At 39.8% G+C, this 13,994-nt stretch overlaps 1 long non-coding RNA gene across 1 annotated transcript in view; it reads right to left on the reverse strand.

Annotated features, from left to right (window-relative positions):
• LOC118908801 (uncharacterized) overlaps positions 1 to 13,994 on the reverse strand; it is a 163,560-nt gene that overhangs the window by 53,469 nt on the left and 96,097 nt on the right. Inside the window, exons 3-4 of the long non-coding RNA XR_008994641.1 lie at positions 13,083 to 13,142; positions 12,589 to 12,636 (exon numbers count right to left, since the gene is read on the reverse strand). This is a non-coding gene — a long non-coding RNA (uncharacterized LOC118908801). The remainder of the gene's footprint in view (positions 1 to 12,588; positions 12,637 to 13,082; positions 13,143 to 13,994) is intronic.

Here is a 13,994-nt window from a genome sequence, read left to right on the forward strand (position 1 = left end):
GTAAGTTTTTATACCAATATCTTACTGTTTTGATTACTATAGATTCATAATATACTTGAAATTTGATATTGTGATACCTCTAGCTTTGTTGTTCTTTCCCACTTTTTTGGGGGGGGTGCCTATTTTGGGTCTAGGAACAAAATTTTTTTACCTTGGTATCATTAATGTACAATTACATGAACAACAATATGGTTACTAGACTCCCCCACTATCAAATCCCCATCACATACCCCATTACAGTCACTGTCCATCAGTGCAGTAAGATGCTATACAATCACTACTTGTCTTCTGTGGTGTACAGCCCTCCCCGTGTTCCCCCTTACATTATGTGTGCTAATCATAATTCCCCTTTTTCCCACTTATGCCCCCCTTCCCACCCATCCTCCAAAGTCCCTTTCCCTTTGGTAACTGTTAGTCCATTCTTGGGTTCTGTGAGTCTGCTGCTGTTTTGTCCCTTCAGTTTTTTATTTCTTCTTATACTCCACAGATGAGTGAAATCACTTAATACTTGAATTTCTCTGCCAGGCTTATTTCATTGAGCATAATACCCTCTAGCTCCATCTATGTTGTTGCAAATGGTAGGATTTGTTATCTTCTTGTGGCTCAATAATATTCCATTGTGTATATGTACGACATCTTTAGCCATTCATCTACTGATGGACACTTAGGTTACTTCCATTTCTTGGCTGTTGTAAATAGTGCTGTGGTAAACATAGGGGTGCATATGTCTTTTTCAAACTGGGCTCCTGCATTCTTAGGGTAAATTCCTAGGAGTGCAATTCCTGGGTCAAATGGTATTTCTATTTTGAACTTTTTGAGGAACCTCCATACTGCTTTCCACAATGGTTGAACTAATTTACATTCCCATCAGCAGTGTAGGAGGGTCTCCCTTTCTCCACATCCTCGGCAACATTTGTTGTTTGTCTTTGGGATCGTAGCCATCCTTACTGGTGTGAGGTGATATCTCATTGTGGTTTTAATTTGCGTTTCTCTGATGGCAAGCAATGTGGAGCATCTTTTCATGTGTCTGTTGGCCATCTGAATTTCTTCTTTGGAGAAATGTCTGTTCAGCTCCTCTGCCCATTTTTTAATTGGATTCTTTGCTTTTTCTTTGTTGAAGTGTGTGAGCTCCTTATATATTTGGATGTCAACCCCTTATCAGATCTGTAATTTATGAATATATTCTCCCATACTGTAGGATGCCTTTTTGTTCTACTGATGGTGTCCTTTGCTATACAGGAGCTTTTTAGTTTGATATACTCCCATGTGTTCATTTATGCTTGTTTCACTTGCCCAGGGAGATATGTTCATGAAGAGGTCACTCATGTTTATGTCCAAGGGATTTTTGCCTATGTTTTCTTCTAAGAGTTTTATGGTTTCATGAATTACATTAAGTTCTTTGATCCATTTCCACTTTACTTTTGTGTATGCAGTTAGGCAGTAATCCAGTTTCATTCTTTTACATGTAGCTGTCCAGTTTTGCCAACACCAGCTGTTGAAGAGGTTGTCATTTTTCCATTGTATATCCATGGTTACTTTATTCTATATTAATTGACTATATATGTTTGGGTTAATATCTGGATGGTCTATTCTGTTCCACTGGTCATGGGTCTGTTCTTGTGCCAGTACCAAATTGTCTTGATTACTGTGGCTTTGTAGTAGAGTTTGAAGTTGGGAAGCAAGATTGCCCCTGCTTTATTCTTCATTTTAAGAATTGCTTTGGCTATTTGGGGTATTTTGTGGTTCCATGTGAATTTTAGAAACATTTGTTCCAGTTTGTTGAAGAATGCTGTTGATTTTTTTTTATAGGGATTGCATTGAATCTGTAGATTGCTTTGGGCAGGATGCCATTTTGACGATATTAATTCTTCCTAGCCAGCAGCATGGGATGAGTTTCTATTTGTTAGTGTCCCCTTTAATTTCTCTTAAGAATGTCTTGTAATTTTCAGGGTATAGGTCTTTCACTTCCTTGGTTAGGTTTATTCCTAGGTGTCTTCTTCTTTTTGATGCAATTGTGAACGGAATTGTTTTCCTGATTTCTCATTCTGCTACTTCATCAATAGTGTATAGGAATGCAACAGATTTCTGTGTATTAATTTGTATCCTGCAACTTTGGTGAATTCACATTTTAGTTCTAGTAGTTTTGGAGTGGAGTCTTTAGAGTTTCTATGTACAATATCATGTCATCTGCAAATAGTGACAGTTTAAATTCTTCTTTAGCAATCTGGATTCCTTATATTTCTTTGTTTTGTCTAATTGCCATGGCTAGGACCTCCAGTACTATGTTGAATAACAGTGGGGAGAGTGGGCATCCCTGTTTTGTTCCCGATCTTAGAGGAAAAGCTTTCAGCTTCTTGCTGTTCAGTATGGGGTTTTTCATATATGGGCTTTATTATGTTGAGGTACTTGCCCTCTATACCCATTTTGTCGAATGCTCTTACACATCTATGGATATGATCATGTAGTTTTTGTCTTTCTCTCTGTTGATGTGGTAGATGATATTGATGGAATTTGAATGTTGTACCATCCTTGCATCCCTTAGATGAATCCCACTTGATCATGGTGTATGATCCTCTTGATGTATTTTCGAATTTGGTTTGCTAATTTTTGTTGAGTATTTTTGCATCTTTGTTCTTCAGGGATATTGGTCTGTAATGTTCATTTTTGTGGTGTCTTTGCCTGGTTTTGGTATTAGGGTGATGCTGGCTTCATAGAATGAGTCTGGAAGTATTCTCTCTTCTTCCGTTTTTTGGAAAACTTTAAGGAGAATGGATATTACGTCTTCTCTATATGTCTGATAAAACTCTGCGGTAAATCCATCTGGCCCGGGAGTTTTGCTCTTGGGTAGTTTTTTGATTACCACTTCAATTTTGTTGCTGGTAATTGGTCTGTTTAGACTTTCTGTTTCTCCCTTGGTCAGTCTTGGAAGGTTGTATTTTTCTAGAAAGTTGTCCATTTCTTCTAGGTTATCCAGTTTGTTAGCATATAGATTTTCATAGTATTCTCTAATAATTCTTTGTATTTCTGGGGTGTCCGTTGTGATTTTTCCTTTCTCATTTCTGATTCCATTTATGTGTGTAGATTCTCTTTTTCTCTTAATAAGTCTGGGTAGGGGTTTATCTATTTTGTTGATTTTCTGTTTTGTGTAAGGACACAGAGACACTGAACAACAGACTAGAAGAGATGGATCTAACAGACATCTACAGAACTCTACACTCAAAAAGCAGCAGGATACACATTCTTCTCAAGTGCACATGGAAGATTTTGCAGAGTAGACCACATACTAGGCCACAAAAAGAACCTCAGTAAATTAAAAAAGACTTAAATTGTACCAACTAACTTCTCAGATCACAAAGGTATAAAACTAGAAATAAATTGTATAAAGAAAACAAAAAGCTCTTGGTTTCATTGATTTTATATTGTTTTATTCTACTCAATTTTAGTTAGTTCTTCTCTGATCTTTATTATGTCCCTTCTTCTGCTGACTTTAGACCTCCTTTGTTCTTCCTTTTCTGGTTTCAATAATTGTGACTTTAGACTATTCATTTGGGATTGTTCTTCCTTCCTTAAATATGCCTGGATTGCTATATACTTTCCTCTTAGAACTGCCTTTGCTGCGTCCCGCAGAGGTTGGGGCTTTGTGCTGTTGTTGCCATTTGTCTCCATATAAATTCTTGATCTCTGTTTTAATTTGGTCATCTATCCATTGATTATTTAGGAGCCTGTTATTAAGCCTCCATGTGTTTGTGAGCCTTTTTGTTTTCTTTGCACAATTTATTTCTAGTTTTATGCCTTTGTGGTCTGAGAAGTTGGTAGGTAAAATTTCAATCTTTAAAAATTTACTGAGGCTCTTTTTGTGGCCTAGTATGTGGTCTATTCTGAAGAATGTTCCATGTGCACTTGAGAAGAATGTGGATCCTTCTGCTTTTGTGTGGAGAGTTCTGTAGATGTTTGTTAGGCCCATCTGTTGTAATGTGTTGTTCAGTGCCTCTGTGTCCTTGCTTATTTTCTGTCTGGTTGATCTGTCCTTTGGAGTGAGTGGTGTGTTGAAGTCTCCTAAAATGAATGCATTGCATTCTTTTACCCCTTTAATTCTGTTAGTATTTGTTTCACATATATTGGTGCTCCTGTGTTGGGTGTATAGATGCTTATAATGGTTATGTCTTCTTGTTGGACTGACCCCTTTATCATTATCTAATGTTCTTCTTTGTCTCTTGGTACTTTCCTTGTTTTGAAGTCTATTTTGTCTGATACAAGTACTGCAACACTGGCTTTCTTCTCCCTATTGTTTGCATAAAATATCTTTTTCCATCCCTTCACTTTTAGTCTGTGTATGTCTTTGGGTATGAAGTGAGTCTCTTATAGGCATCATATAGATGAGTCTTGCTTTTTTATACATTCCATTACTCTGTGTCTTTTGATTGGTATAGTCAGTCTATTTACATTTAGGGTAATTATTGATAGATATGTACTTATTGCCATTGTAGGCTTTGGATTCGTGCTTACCAAAGGTTCAAGGGCAGCTACTTTACTATCTAACCATCTAACTTAACTCACTTATTATGCTATTATAAACACAATCTGATGTTTCTTTATTTCTCCCCCTTCTTTTTACTCCTCCTCCACTCTCTATATTTTTGGTGTTTTATTCTGTACTCTTTGTGTTTCCCTTGACTGATTTTGTGGATAGCTGATTTTATTTTGCATTTAGTTATGATTTGGTTGGTCTACTTTCTTTGCTGTGATTCTGTTTTCTCTGGTGACATATGTTTAGCCTTAGGATTATTTCCATAGAGTAGTCCCTTTAAAATACCCAGTAGAGGTGGTTTGTGGGAGGTAGATTCCCTCAACTTTTGCCTCTCTGGGAATTGTTTAATCCCTACTTCAAATTTAAATAATATTCTTTCTGGATACAGTATTCTTGGTTTAAGGCCCTTCTGCTTCATTGCATTAAATATATCATGCCATTCTCTTCTGGCCTGTAAGGTTTCTGCTGAGAAGTCTGATGCTAGCCTGATGGGTTTTCCTTTATAGGTGATCTTTTCTCTCTCTCTGGCTGCTTTTAATATTCTGTCCTTATCTCTGATCTTTGCCATTTTGATTATTATATGTCTTGGTGTTGTCCTCCTTGGGTCCCTTGCGTTGGGAGATCTTTAGGAGATCTTCCCCAGATTGGGGAAGTTTTCAGCAATTATTTCTTCAAAGACTCTTTATCCCTTTTTATTTCTCTTCTTCTGGTACCCCTATATCGTGAATATTGTACCATTTGGATTGGTCAAACAGTTATCTTAATATTATTTCATTCCTAGAGATCCTTTTATCTCTCTATGCTTCAGCTTCTCTGTATTCCTCTTTTCTGATTTCTATTCCATTAACAGTCTCTTGCACCTCATACAGTCTCCTCTTAAATACTTCCATTGTTTCATTTCTGTTATGTCCCTCCTGAATTCATCCCTTAGCTCTTGAATATTTCTCTGTAGCTCATCAGCATGCTTATGACTTTTATTTTGAATTAATTTTCAGGAAGATTGGTGATTTCAGTCTCACCAAGCCCTCTCTCTTGTGTTTAAGGGATTTTGGACTGAACAAGGTTTTTATGCCTTTTCATGGTGATGGGAGTAATCGCTGGTGAGGGGCTTATGTGTCAGCTGGCAGAACAAAGTCCCTTCCTGCTTGACGGTTGCCTTGCCTATCTCTGCTGTCTGTCCTGATTAACCGTACACAGGGAGCAGCCTCTGGGTTAATTCCCTAGGCTGCTGTGGATAGGGCAGCCCTTGGTATGGCCTGGGGTGCTGCCAGGGATTGCAGGCCATTAGCACATGTGTCTGCCACAGAGACAAGGCCCCTTCGTGCCTTCTGGACTCTGCACCCATCTCCTCTGTTTGTGCCAGTCAACCACTCACAGGGAACAGCCTTGGATCTGGGTCAGTTAGCCATGACAGGGAGAAAGTCTGTGTTAAACTGTGTGGTTTCTGTAGGCAGGGCTGCTCCCTGGCTGTTCTGCAGCAATGGTGGGTCAGTCAGTTTGCTCACAGTGCCAGCGGGGCAGGGTGGGGGAGGAGGAATGGCAGGCTGCTCATTGCTGTGAGGGGCCTCAGAGATGCATTGCCAACCAAGGGTTTAGGGGGCCTGAAGTTCCTTAACGTTCCCAGCCTGCTGGGCTGTGTTTGCCAGGACAATTTGTCCACCTGTTAAACCCTTGTCCCTTTAAGATTTTTTAAAACATCTGCTTTTCTTTTGTCCCAGGGCAGCCAGCTGTGGGAACCTGTTTGCAGTCTCAGTCTTGGATTTTGCTTTTCCACTCCTCTAATATCCAGATCTCCATGCATTGTGTGTCTGTGCTCCTGGGGCAGATTATTAGGGCTGGTTATTTAGCAGTCCTGTGCTTCCACTCCCTCCCCACTCGGATTCTTTTCCTCCTGCTGGTGAGCTGGGGTGGGGTGAGCGCTTGGGTCCGACTTGATCACAGTTTTGTTTCTTACCCTTTTCCATTAGATGTTGGGTTCTCGTAGATGTATCCTGGCTGGTGTACTGTATCTTCCAGTCACTCTTTTAGGATTAGTTGTATTTGCTGTATTTTCAAAATATATATGGTTTTGGGAGGATATATCCACCACCCTACTCACACTGCCATCTTTTCCTGCTCCTTCCGGTTGGAGGCTTTTTTGTTCAGCATTTTGAATATACCACCATGGTGGTAAGAATGAAGTTACTCATGGGCTCAGTATCATTGGCTTCCACTCATGCCATTTCCTTCTGCCCTGTAGATTTTATGCAGAAAAACCAGCTGATTACCTTTATGAGGTTGTCTTAAATTGCAATTATTTTGCTTTACTCTTACTGCTTTTAATGTTGTCTGTCTTTTATCTTTGACATTTTGATTACAATGTTTCTTGGGGTGGACTTTCAGTGTTCATTTTGTTTGGAGCTCTGTGCTTCCTGGACCTGGCAGACTGGCACCTTTCCCAAGCTAGGGAAATTTTCACCTATTGTATCTTGAAATAATTTTTCTACTCCTGTATCTCTCTCTTCTCCTTCTTGGACTCCTACAATGTATATGTTAGGAAGTTTGATGTTGTCATAGAGGTCTCTTACCCTATCCTCATGTGTCTTAATTCTTTCTTCCTTCTGCTGTTCAGCTGAGTGATTTCCATTATTCTATCTTCCAAGTCACCCAGGACATCTCTTAAGGACAGTGGTGAAGGAAAACTGACCAAGTGGGCAGAATCTGGGGCAGTTAATTCCTTGTTCACTTGAATTACTATATTTTTATTATATACTTATGCTTGCTTTGTGGCTAATTGTACATGTTCAAGGTAAGGATTTGAAAGGAACATGATTAGAAAATTTGTGAATATTAAATTTAGTGAAGTTATGTTCTTTCCCACTGGTACAAAGCAAACAAAACAAAACCATACATGAAGAAATTTGTGTCCCATCCTTAGGCTCACCAAAGGATGATATCACTAGAGAATGATTTTTATAATTAAGTTGATAGGATGACATGTCTGTTTACATTACCCAGACTTTTTCTGCAGCCAATTCTGTCATTACCTCATGGCCTCATGACAGTGTGGCCATGGTGGAAAGAATGAAGTTACTCATGGGCTCAGTATCATTGGCTTCCACGTACTAATTCCAAATGCCCAATCTTCAGGTAGCATACAGAAACAACGAATCCATGATATGCACAATTCCTGAAGTATTTAGGTGTCTACACAGTAGGAGGTGGATTACATTTGACAACTTCCATCATGAAATAGAGTTTTATCTATAGTGGAATAGGAATTCACTTTGGATAAGGAGTTGTATTCTTTGAGTGCAATGTTTCTATAAAACTGACAGTTGTGGACTTACAGAATGTCTTATCCATTCTCATGGCATTCCACACATAATTGGGATCAAGGAACTCAATTCACAGCAAAAGAAGTTTGGAAATGGGCCCAAGTGCATGGAATTCACTAGTTTCGTCATGTTCCCTACCATCCTGAAACTGCTAGCTTAACAGAATGGTGGAAGGGCCTTTGGAAGACTCAGTTACAGTGCCAGCTAGGTGGCAATATATTGCATGGCTAGGGCAAGGTTTACCAGAATGTTGTTAATGCTCTGAATCAGTGACTAATATATGGTGCTGTTTTTCTAATAGCCTGTAAACATGGGTTCAGGAATCAAGGAATGGAAATGGGAGTGGCACCACTCACTGTTACCTTCTGTTGATGAAATATCTATTTTCCTTCCGGTTCCTGTGATATTTTCTGGGATGACCTAGATGTCTTAGTTCCAGAAGAAAGAATCCTCCCGTCAGGGGACGAACCACTGCTTATTCTGAACTGGAAGTTAGTACTGCTGAATGACCACTTTAACTCCTCATGCCTTTGCATGAACAGGCATGGAAAATAGCACACTGCTGGACACGGTTTATTATTCTGACAACTGTCACAGGGAGGACATAGCAAGGCATGAATTAAAAGAGAAAAACAAAAATTTCCCCTATTGATATAGAGGAAACACACTTAAGTATACGACCAGCATCAGTTCTGAATGCAGCATGGAAACATGGGGCTTCATAGCCAAGGGTCGGGGTGGAGGTCAATGAATGGAAAATTACTAAGAGTAAATATCCAGTATAAAAGAATATTGATTAAATAGAATTGACAGGATTCTTGATTAAAACAGACCAGATTGATTGGATATCCCCTGGTGGATGGTGGAGGACGATAAACCAGATTAGATCTTCAGGATGGTTAGATATAGGCAGTGAAGGAGTCTGGCTAAGCTGACTTATCTGGGCTCTTGCTAAGTATTTTACAAGGACATTCACAGGTGGGTCTGGGAGAAGCTGTAGAAAGCCGACTAAAATTTTCTGAAGAATAGAATCTGTAAATTCTCCCTTTATTCAAAGTAAAGATGAGACATACTTTCCTTAGAGAAATAAATGTTTTATTCAGTTGCCTTTTACTTATTTTACTTATTAAGGGCCAGTTCAATCATGTATTGAGACTTGGTGGTAGAGAATTTTCTGTTTACTGCTAGCCATCAAGCATTTACTGAGGAGAGTTTCTATGAAAAGAGAAGAGAAAGAAGAGAGGAGAGGAGAGGAGAGGAGAGGAGAGGAGGGGAGGGGAGGGGAGAGAAGAGGAGAGGAGAGGAGAGAAAATAAAAGAAAGGAAAGAAAAGAAAAGAAAAGAAAAGAATGTAAGTTAAGAACAATTTCTGAGGTGGGGCTGTTAGGGACTTGGTATAAATAACTAAATGCTCCCCTTACCCCCACCAATCAGGAAATTCCAAGGGTTTTTAGAAAGTCTGTACCAGGAAACTGGGAATAAAACCAAATATATATATTTCTTATTATAACATATAAACCTTTTCACACCCTCTTAGTTGGTGTGGGGTATCATCAGTCTTTACATCTGAACACAAAATTTGGGGTCAGAGTAACCACAACAGATGAATGAGTGTGCTGCAGGTAAAGAAGCACATGGGAGGCTTATGTTCACTCAGTGGCCGAGTGATATTTGCCTGAGGAATATGCTGGGGACACAGGAATGTGACAGATAGGATCGCTGACCCTCTGTACTCCCAGAGGATCACACATGTGGTTTCTTAGGGGAAACAGGTTTCTAACTAATCCCGAAGTAGTAGAGGGCTTCTCAGAGCATATGGAACTTTGAAACTCATTTATAAAGTATAAGGTAATAATACTCACACAAAAGATTAAGAAGGAGCATTCTAGACAAGGTTGAGATTGAGAAAAGCCATGTGGGGAGGAAAGGGCATGATGGGATTTGGGATCAATTAGTAGTTTGGCATTTCTGGAGCCTGAAAAGCCAGATCAGAAGAGACCCAAGAGGGAGCTGGAGCCAGGTTTTCCAGACACTAACATTCAGGGTGAAAGGGCTGTAACGTTACTGGGGAACCATGGGAGGGCTGTGAGCTGCAGAGTGGTAGGATCGGCTGGCCCATGGGGTACAAATAATCTCTCCAGGGCTGTCTGGAGTGGAGCCGGAGTGGGAAAGAGTCCCGGGGCTGAGAATCTAGATAAGAGTCTAGGCTAGGGTTCAAGGGAGAAGGAAGGGGGCCTAGCTACTTCCTGGCTGCAGATGGAAAGGAGGGGCTGGGACAGAAAGGGTTGGGGACAGTAAGAACCAACCTGAGGAGGGGTAAGAAAGAATAGTGCCTGGGACCCCTAATGAACTGGAATATGGTGGGGACACACCTGAGATGGAGTACCAGGGGGAAGGTGCTGAGCTCAGCGCGGACACACAGAGAGTCAGATGGGCCTAGGGCACATGCAAAAGGCTATAGAAGGCCAGATCTCAGAGTCAGGAAATGGTTGGTGGTTGAATCAGTCAAGAGTGCATGGGATGCTACAAAATAAAGAAAATAAACTGGGTCTTCTGGAAGCCAGGATGGGGGTAAATTTAGAGATGGAGGGAGTGGCTGGCCATGTCAAATGCTGCTGAAAGGTTGAGTAAGATGAGGATGAAGGTGGCACCACTGGATTAATCAATGTGAAAGTTTCTGGAAATCCCAAGACTGCAGCTGCAGGATGCAAGCAGTGGGCAGATCTCTATGGAGCACTTTTGCTGGGAAAGACAGTAGAGAAATAGGTCAGTAACTGAGAAGTTGTGTAGATCTGGTTCTGATTAAATTCTGTGGTCCCAGGAGTGTATTAGGCACACAAGATACTTCAAAATGTTTACTGAGTAAATGAATGAATGAATTATATAGGGAAATTGAATGAAAAAGAGAGAAGTGTAGAGTCAGAGACAGAAGACAAAGAGCAACAAGAAATTATAGCTGATATTTCTTCACATCTGAGAATAAATTATATGGGTTATGCAATCTAAATCAACTTTATATTCCTTCTTTATAAATAAGTTAACTTGACCTCTAGGAAAACAGTAGCATAGAAAGATCTTGAACTCACTCACCTCTTCCCACCTTCACACCAAATGTACTAAACACTGAGCAATTCATATTGAAGAAGCGAGAACTGAGTGGGCACCTTCTGTACAATGAGGAATGGAAAGTTCACATAAAAATGGCAGAAAAGAGAGAGGCAGAGTAATGGAAGGAACCCCACTCCCTGTTCAAGATCTGGATGCAGAGTACATGCCCTGAGGCATAGAAAAAATCCATGCTTTAATATGCACCTAGAAGATAAGTAAAAACCTGATTTTTAGACCTCAAATGGCAGAGGAACACCTGGAACTCTCTCCAGATCATAGGCATTGTGAGTGCCATTGTTTGCACTCCTTCCTCACATTGACAGTGACATGGGGAGCAGGTTCGGGGTGCAAATGCCAAATTCAGATTTGGTCTAAGTAGCCTGCCAGTTCCTACCCACACCCACATGTCCGTTGGCGAGTGCATTTTAGCTGCAACCCTGAAGGCACAGAGCCAGTCAATGCCAAAACCTGGAGAGTGTACCCTGGCCACTGCTGCACTATGGACACGACCCAGAAGCTGCAGAAGAAGGGCTTCCCTAGAGATAGTCATTGTTTTGCACCTGAGCTTCTGCTGCACTATGAATTTGAAGCCAGTACCCAAGGGTATGGAATATCCCTGGGGGTCACAATCTGGCCTGGAACTGTACTGTTAGTGGGGATCCACTCACTGCCCATACCTGGAAAGCCCACTTGAGCTGCAAATGCACTGTAGGTGAAGAAACATTAGCCAAAGAGATGGGACATTCGTGGGGACTGTGCCTGGGTGTCTGCCCTCCACATTAGCATGGACCCCATCAGTCCCACACAGGAACCTCTCTGGGGCCCTCCAACTGTATGCTGCTCAAACCATATCATGAAAGCCCCGACACAGGACCCTACCAGGGCATGTGCACTAGGCTCCACCCAGGCAGCCAAATCACCAGGAATACACAATCCATCCAGGGGGCCATCCCTACACAAAGCCAATCCTTCAAGACTGGGAAAAGTACCATTTTCTAGTAATTCATAGAATCAAGTACAGAAAGTCAATTACAATGAAGACACAGAGGAATACGTTTGGAATAAAAAAACAGAAAAATAACTAAATGAAACTGAAGGTAAAGAGTTCAAATAAATGATTATAAAGATGCTCTACAGACTTGACAGAAGACTGGAGGAACTCAGTGAGAACTTCTACAAGGAGATAAAAAGTATAAAACAAAACCAATCAGAAGTGAAGAATACAATAAATGAAATGAAAACTACACTAGGGGGAATCAGCAGATCAGAGGATGCAGAAAAATGTGTCGGTGACTTGGAAGACAGAGTAATGGGGAACATTCAAGAGGAACAGCGAGAGAAAAAAATACAATGAAATGAGGCAAGGCTAAGGGACTTCTGGGTTAATATCAAATGTCCAAACAATTGCATTATAGTTGCCTCAGAAGAAGAGAAAGAGAAAGAAATGAAAACTTAAAGAAATAATATCAGAAAACTTCCTCAAATTAGGGAAGGACACAGATATCCAGCTCAAGCAAGTAGAGAGAACCCCTAAGAAGATGAACCCAAGGAATCTCACACCAAAACACTAATTAAATTGTCAACCATCAAAGACAAAGGGAATCTTAAAAGCATCAAGATAAAAGCAGTGACTTACCTTCCAGGGAAATCCCATAAGACTATCAGCTGTTTTTCAGCAGAAACTCTGCAGTCAGGAAGAGAATAGAAATTTATGTTCACAAGGCTGAAAGAGAAAAATCTCCAACCAAGAGTAGTCTACATAGCAGGGTTGGCATTCAGAATGGAAGCAGAGATAAAGAGCTTCTCAGATAAACATAAGTTAAGAGTTCATCAACATTAAATGGACTTACAAGAAATGTTGAAGTGTCTTCTTAGTAGGAAAAGAAAAAGCCTGAACTAGAAGCAATAAAATGTGAAATTTAAAATTTCACTGGTAAATAAAACATGTATCAGAGATAGAACAATAACTTAAAAGCTAGTATGAAGGTCAGAAAGCCAAAGGTAGTACAGTCAGTTGCATCTAAAAAGCAGTTAAGGAAATCACAAAATACAAATGTATAAAAGAAAGCACCATATACATAAAACGAGTAGGAAGGGGAGTGAAACATGTAGGAATGACCATCAACTTACCTTGGGTTGCTACATATGCAGGATTTCATGCAAGTACCTATGGTAACCACACGTGAAAACCTGTAATGGATACACAAAAAATAACAAGCTAATCCAGACATAACACTTACCAATGTGATAATGTATAAAGGGAGAACAAGAGTGTGATACATGTTCACAGAACAATAACAATCATGAAACATTTAATAAGATGGCAATAACTACATACCTATCAATAATTATTTTAAATGTAAATAATAGTCTGATTTCTCCAATCAGAAAACATAGGATGATAAAAGGATAAAAATCAAAACCCAAACAAGACTCATTTTTGAGCTAAGGAAACACACAGTACTGAAGGGATGGAAGATATATTCTATACAAATAAAAATTAAGACAAAAGCTGGCACATCAATACTTCTGTCAGACAAGATAGACTTTAAACGAGGGGCATAACAAGAAATAAAGACATATAATGACTAAGGGCACAAAAAGATATAATTGTGAATATCTACACACCCAACAGAGGGCAAATAAATATTTAAATCAAATGTTATCAGATGTAAAGAGACAGTCAGAAAATGCATTATACTAGGGACTTTAACACACGTTTACATTAATGGATAGATAATCCAGAGAAAAAAACATTATGTAAAAAGTAGATTTATTTAATTGAAGTATCATTGATACACAGTCTTATGTTGGTCAAAAATGTGCAGCACAGAGGTTCAACAGTTACCCACGTTATTAAATCTTCAACCCCTCTAGCATGGTTACTATCTATCAATGTAGAAAGATGTTACAGAATCAATCACTATATTTTCCACACTTCCATCCCCATGACCAATTTGTATTGTGATTGTGAATTATTGTGCTCTTTTATACCCTCCCTCTCCTCCAAATCTGCCCCAGGCCCTCCCCGTTGGTAACCAC

Source organism: Manis pentadactyla, chromosome 18, assembly GCF_030020395.1.
Source record: "Manis pentadactyla isolate mManPen7 chromosome 18, mManPen7.hap1, whole genome shotgun sequence".
Taxonomy (NCBI): domain Eukaryota; kingdom Metazoa; phylum Chordata; class Mammalia; order Pholidota; family Manidae; genus Manis; species Manis pentadactyla.